This window comes from Excalfactoria chinensis, chromosome 5, assembly GCF_039878825.1.
Source record: "Excalfactoria chinensis isolate bCotChi1 chromosome 5, bCotChi1.hap2, whole genome shotgun sequence".
Classification (NCBI taxonomy): Eukaryota; Metazoa; Chordata; class Aves; order Galliformes; family Phasianidae; genus Excalfactoria; species Excalfactoria chinensis.
The window spans coordinates 36,411,160-36,418,097 of NC_092829.1; the positions used below are offsets into that span (position 1 = coordinate 36,411,160).

General features: G+C 53.5%; 1 protein-coding gene across 6 annotated transcripts in view; it reads right to left on the reverse strand.

Annotated features, from left to right (window-relative positions):
• TEAD1 (TEA domain transcription factor 1) overlaps positions 1 to 6,362 on the reverse strand; it is a 141,397-nt gene extending 135,035 nt beyond the window's left edge. For 4 of the 6 annotated variants that reach the window (XM_072338650.1, XM_072338647.1, XM_072338648.1 and 1 more), the window contains exon 1: positions 6,105 to 6,362. The gene's annotated coding sequence lies outside the window, so the exon portion shown is untranslated. Of the gene's footprint in view, positions 1 to 5,545; positions 5,916 to 6,104 lie in introns of those variants that run through there. The other 2 variants (XM_072338649.1, XM_072338646.1) reach the window with 2 other exon arrangements.
• Positions 6,363 to 6,938: the final 576 nt, after the last annotated feature.

Consider the following 6,938-nt stretch of genomic DNA (forward strand, 5'->3'; position numbering starts at 1 on the left):
CGCATATACCAGCCATATGGTGCCACAACTTCTGTTGCCTGTTGCTGGCATAACAATAGGCTACTGCAGCCTTAGACTGGGAGCACGATGTGACAAACTGTCAGCAGCACTATTTCTTTTTTTTGCAGAGCTCCAGGGCAATGGCACACTCATCTATTTGCATTTATTATTATTATTATTATTTAACAGGTGAACAAAGAGTAAACCAGATGTCAACTTTAGAAATGGAGCTGTCTGCTCCAGGAGATTTACCAGCGGCAGGCATACTGCTACAGCCCTAATCTAGACAATGAGCTTTTCTAAAAACACTCTGGCCTAGGGGAGTGGCTATTTAAAACACTTGGCTTCTTTTATTTCAGCACTATGGAAGTGAATTCTGCTCTTAAGTGCCAGCTCAAATGAAGTCATTTTGTTTCACTGGGGCTTTCTCTGCATTTTGGAAACGCAGCAGCATGCACCGTAGTAAGGGAAAAGGATAAGTGTGAAAAAACAAATAATAATAATAATAATAATAATCTGATTCTTTTTCGGCTGGAAGACAGGAAACACGGGGAAAAGATAAGGGAAAAAACAACTAACGGTTGGATCACATGGAAATAACATCTGAGACACCAATATTCAAGCGTGAGTTACATGAAAGCTACCTTCCCCTCCTTAATGAACAAAAACAACTTGCGAAAGCTTTATAAAGAACTGGCATTTATCTGGTATTTACAACTCCCTCCAGCTCCACGAAGGCAAGGTGTCAACGCTGACAGATAAGGAAGATTTGCAGTAGGGCTTTAATACAGTACAGAAACACCAGTGCTCAATGCCAGAAGATTCGTCACATTTTTCCTCCCGCTTCATTTAAGCAAATGAAACCTTTGTTACCTACTACATGAGAAATAAAAAATAAAACAAAAGCCACAATAACAGAAGGATTTTGCTAACAATACAGCAACCCACTGAAACACTTGAAACACTGGCAACGTTGAAATTGTCCGTGGATATATCAAGATGGCATTCAGTTCTGCAAAGATGGTTTCAGTTGTGTGCTGCAGGAGTGTGAAAGACATAACAAGGGGAAAAAAAACACCCATAGTTCTAATAACACGTTCTGCTTTGATAGGCAGTTACGGGAATGGGCTTCTTTACTGAGTTAGACCCAGCTAAGGACGCAGCACTTGGAGATTATCTTTTCAAATTGTTCTTGAACATTCTGTTTAAGAGGAAAAAAAAAAAAGAACCCCCCCCAAAAAACCCGCCCTCCTTTCATGTTAAGTTGAGATTGCACTTGAACTCTTTCCAAAAGCCAGAGCTGTACTGAATTATGATAATTAGAAAGCTGTGCGCATAAAAGGCAGCACAGTTGATGCATTTAAAAAAGTTCATGCCAGAGAATATAAGTTCAATATGTTCTCACATAATTAACATTTCCCATCATTAGCAGCAGTTTTCAGTTTATGTATCTGTAAAAACAACAGCACTCGTCATTGTTTTAGATTCCCAGTCAATAGCGCTTTAATAGCTCCACACACAGTTCCAGGCCAGCCTCCCTTCCCCCAGCCTCCCGCTCTACCTTCTGACCCACCAGCACACTGACTCTGCCTATCTGTGACTCACAACTTCAGAGATGGCTGCTGAATGAGGGTCACAAAGGCTCAGGAAGTCGCAGCAGGAGGAATCCTACCGTTTTGCTACAGGTTTTGCTGCACGATGGCTAAGAGACAAAGAAAGACAAGTTGTAGGTGCACCTTCCATGGGCCGCCAACCCGCCATGCTTGGCAGAGTGGGATGTGGGGCTGCAGCCATGGCCCAGCCAGATGAGTGCCTACTGACCCCTCATGTGCTCTGTGCAATCTTGTTGTGTTACTGATGGACATACAGAAATCCAGCTAACAAATAAGGGCCCAAGCACAAGGCGGGCTGCTCACCGAGATATTCATGGACTACTGCAGCAAGATGCCCCACATTCTCAGCTGGGAACCAGTCCCTGACCCTGGCTCATTACCTCCTTCCCTTCCACTCTTCGTTCAGCTAGTGTGAAAATTAATGCAGTTCTGTGGGAACTTCAATAACCAGAGATTGCACAAAAGTTGCTAAATGGACACAGAGTGCTGTGTGGGGCACAGCAACAGTACAGCAATCCCCACGGCAGTGCTGCCAATTCACACCACAACCTGGCAGGCCTGGCCCAGGACACATCCTGCCACAGCTCTGTGCGACAAAGCAGAGGCAGGATTCAAGCTGGTGCCTCGAAGGACTGCAGCCTGCAACTTCTCACTCCTAGGCTTTAGAAATGAGCAACCATTAAAACCCAACAGAGCGTTATTCCAGGAAATATTATTCCATCCCTGTTCCACGTGCAAAAACCAAAAGGAGTTGTGTGCAAGAACAGAGAGCAAGATACGGACATAAAGTGGGAATTTATTGCCAAGATTTTTCTTCTAAAAACGTGTCTTTAGTGTGGCTCAGAGTCGGCTGGCTTTACAATAAATAGCACCATTAATCCATCCATATATCACAGGATACAATGTAAATTATGCAGTGCTAATATAAACCGCCGCACAGCCCCCACCAGCACTTCCTCTCAGGGAGATGATTTACCTCCCGCCGGCTCTAACGTTTTGATTTACCTTTTTTTAAATAGTAAATGACCGTAGTTGAGGAATACAGAACAGCCGGGCACCACCGGCGAGGTGCCGCAAGGGGACAACGTGGTAATTAAATCTCAGCTCCCAGAAAGCAGCAGCTACTGTTTCTCTCGTGTTTTAAAGCAGCTCCTTCCGAAGAGGATTTCAAAATGACATCTAAAGGGCCAATTTGCACCCCGACTGCAGCCAACTCAGTGCCTTCCGCATGAAGTCCAAGTGCTAACCGGCACTCACAACAGGCAGCTCCAAGCAGCCGGCCCACAACTCGCTTGTGCAGACACACACAAGTGGAGCCAGCAATAAACTTCTAACAGAAACACGCCTGCAAGTTTCAGATAGATCAGAAGCGAGGCAGCAAGCGAGTCCCCTTACCAAAACCCAAGGAAAGCACGTAGATGGGATTTGATACTCTTTTTAATCAAAGATGCAGAACAGCAGCCGTGTCCTTCTTTAGGCATCAGATATCATGCTAACTGAGTACATAAAGCATACACTGTAAATATCTTCGTATTTGATCCTGTGAATGTTTATTCGTATGAGTCATCTCCGTCACTTTAACCTGAGGAAGGATTGGGTCGAGCAAATCTTTGCTTTCTGAGTAAGGGTGTAAGGAGTAAGATGGCTTCAGAACGATGGGCAGTTTTTAAACCATCTCTGCTGAGATACAACAGGATCGTCAACAAGAAATAGCGGGTGGAAAAACAGAGATGCACATGTGTATCCCGAAGGTAATCTCACAGACACATTCGGAACCGTACACAGTATCTTCGTGTTTTGGAAACCTCAGGCACCTTCTTATAAAATCAGGTTATTTCTACTAAAGTTGTTTCAACACCGCAGCCACGCTACTCATACATTAAAAAGCACAGTCGTGTCACAATACATGGTTTTATATTTTTACCTTTTGGTTTTTATGAAACAAAATACACCCCAATGTCTGTGTAGCTCCAGAAGCCCTTCTTACACTCCTGCCGCACTACATCTTTAACCATTGCTGACAGCGTTATCTACGCGGGTCGCTTGAAAAGAAGGAAGAATCCTTTCTTCCTCTGCATGTGACTTAACTGAGCTTAACTTTTTCAGGCGTGGCCAAACAAAGCCTGAAACCCACTTGAGCAAAACCCAACAGCCCCTGGGCTCCATGCAGCACCCCCACCACCAAACGCCAGCTCCAAGTTACCCCAGGCACATCGCAATGCACTGTTCCTCTCAGCTGGAGACACGTGAGGGTCTGGCTCATAATTAAGTTTCTGCTGTTCTTTTTTAATGAAACAGATAAAAAAATAAAAATAAAAAACCAATTCCTTTAGGCAGAAGCTTTTTTTAAAGACATACCAAACCAACATTCTTCCCCTGCTTTGCTACTCGCGTACATCCTGCTCAGCACCGAATATAAAGCCATAATTCCACTCGAGGGCTGTTGCCAGACTCTCCTGAGTGCAGAAGCAAATGAGATTTACTTCACCAAAGCAGTCCATGCAAAAATCGATGCTCAAAATACACCTAATGCGCATTCAGCAACAAAGTATTTCCCAAAAAGTATTTGCGGACTTCTATGAAGAAAAGCAGAAATAAATCATTAGCAGCCAGAATTTCTGCTCGGCCAAATGATAGAAACCTGCAGCAGAGCCGGCAGTTCCCCTGCAGAGCAAACCGCGTGGAGCGCCGGGTGAAAAGGCACCGTTTGGCACAGGGGCAGAAAGTAACTGCGGCCTGAAAGCTGACCTTTGATCAAAAGCACTTCACAAAGTCGATCTGAAGAACTTTTCAGCTTAAAATGGGATCCACGCACAAAATGCTCCGATTTAGGAACATTCGTTGTATTAATTCCCGCATTTCTGTTCCCAAATAAAGCGCGTGCACACACGGATAACTACGCACACACACAAACATGCCGCCCCCCCCCCCGCCCCAACAAGTAATTTAATCCACAGGTCCGTGTCATTCTTGATGGCCCCGTCTTACCGCGGTACAACCCAACCTCCCTGTAACGGTATTCCCCAACTATTTATAGACAGAACGCACCGCGCATCACACACACACACGCTCCCGTTCCGGGGTCGTACGTTAATTTCAATAAAGCCCTTAACGTAACGGTAACCACGCTCGTTCCCGCACCCAGCTGCAGGTACCGCCCGCCCGAGCGTTCCCTACCAGCTGCCATCCCGCAGCGCTTCGTACGGCAGACGCCCAGCGCGCCACGACAACACCGGGAGCAGAGAGCGGCGCTCGGCCGCCCGCCTCCCAACGTCCCGCTATCCGCTCGCCCGGCTCCGTCAGACCGCTAACCGGCCAACTTTATCGGCGCCGAGGGGAAGCAAACGGGCTCCCTTTCAGCGGCAGTACGGCCGCGTCGGCACCCGGCCTTCCCGGAGCTCGGCAGCGTCGCTTCCCGTCGGGAACGACAAGCGACCCGCGCCGCTTCGGCCTCGCCCCGGATGGCAGCGCCGGAGCCCCGGCAGCCCGAGAGGCTCCGGGGACGCTCCCCGCTTCCGCTATCCAAGACGGCCGCCGGTTTCTCGCAAGTTAGCGGCATTCCCGAGGAACGCGGCCGGCCGCCGTTCCATTGTTTCCGAAGTAGTTCGACCCCGTACCGGCTCAGCCTGACAGCGCTCCGGCCGGAGGAAGCGCGGCCGGGGAGCGCCGGGCCGGGGCGGGAGGGCGACTCGGTGACGGCGGGGAGCTCCGCCGACCCCTCCCCGGCCCGACCCTCCCCCGCCGCCCCCGTTCGGCCGCCGAGGGGCCGTTCCGTCCCGTCTCCGCCACAGAAGCCGCGCCGTCCAACTTTTCCCTCCCCCTTGGAAGCGCCACTTCCTTTGAACGCGCTCCGTCTGCGAACAAAGGCGGCCCGGCCCCTCCGCAGCGCCCGGCACGGCCGCCCCGCGGGTCGCGCTCCGCGCAGCTCCTACCGGGAGCAACTTTTCCGGGGCCGGCCTCCTCGGCGCTGCCGCGACCGCGACTTTGTCTGCTTTGGATACAACGGCTCTGCCGACTCCCCAAAATTTTCCACTCGAACGTGCGGCGAAGCGGCGGCTCTGGAGAAGGAGACGCGGCGGCGAGAGCGGCATCGCTGCCTCCATCCCCCGAGGGGCTGCGCGCGGCCGGGGGCTGCGGAACGCGAGCCGCCAACTTCCCGCGGATCAATAGGTGCAAAGCGGCACGGAGCGGTGCGAAGCGGCGGTGTGCGCGCGCGTGTGTGCGTGTGTGTGTGTGTATGTGTGTGTGTGTGCGCGCCGCTGCCGCGCGGTGACTCAGGCGCTGAGTGCGGGCGGCAGCCGCCTGTTGCAGCTCCGGCCGCGGCCCCGCGGCGGCACGAACTCGGCGGGACGCAACTTCTGCCCCCGCGCGCGGCGGCGGCCCCCGCCCGCCTCCCTTCCTCCCTTCTTCCCTCCCTCCCTCGCGCCCGCCCGGCACCTGCGGGGCGCCGGCCCCCCGCACGGCGCCGCGTCGCCCCGGCCCCCCGCTTACCTCCGCGCACCGCCGGCGAAACTTCGCCCGCCGCCCCCCGGGCCGCCCCGGACCGTCCGCGGCCCCGCGCCTGGCTTTTTTTTTTTTTTTTTTCCCCCTCTTTTTGATCCGCCGCTCGGCTATTTATACCGCGGCGGTAGGTGGCCGCGGGCCGGCGGACGGAGCCCTCGGAGGCTGAGTTGCTGCCCGGCCGGCGGCGGGGCGGGCCGGGCTCCCGGCCGGGCTGCGCGGCGCCAGCGATGCGAAGAATGCGCGGAATGAGGGGAGGAATGAAATGAACGCGGGAGCGGGGCGGCCGCGGGGCGGAGCGCGGCCCGCCGCCCCCTGCGGCCGCGGGCGGGCGGGAGGCGGGCGGGGCGGCGGGCGGAGCCTCCGCGAGAGCTGACCTCATAGGGGAGCCCGCGGGAGGGGCGGGCGGCGCTGCGCGCCGGGGGCCTCTGCTGGGGTGCGCAACAGGTCCTGCAACTGCCTGCGCCGCAGCGTGCCGCGCCGTTGGAGACGCGGGCCCCGCAACGGCGTGAGGTGGAGAGAGGTCCTGCAATGCCGTGCATTGGAGGTCCTACGAGAGGTCCTGTAATGGGGGGGGTCATTGTGCGGTAGAGCCCTACGAAGGGGTCTGCGGTACTGTACGGCGGTGGCCCTGCAAGGGGGTCCACGGTGCTAGGCAACTCCGTTTGTACTGTTTTGTAATGGGCTTGCGATGGGGTTGGCAAAGGAGCGCACGGTGGGGTCTGGAACGGGATTGCAGCGGTGGCCTCAAACATTTTGCAACGAATTTGCAGCGAGGTATTGCAGTAAGGGGTCAACGCCCACAAGAGCTGACCATGCTTTGGG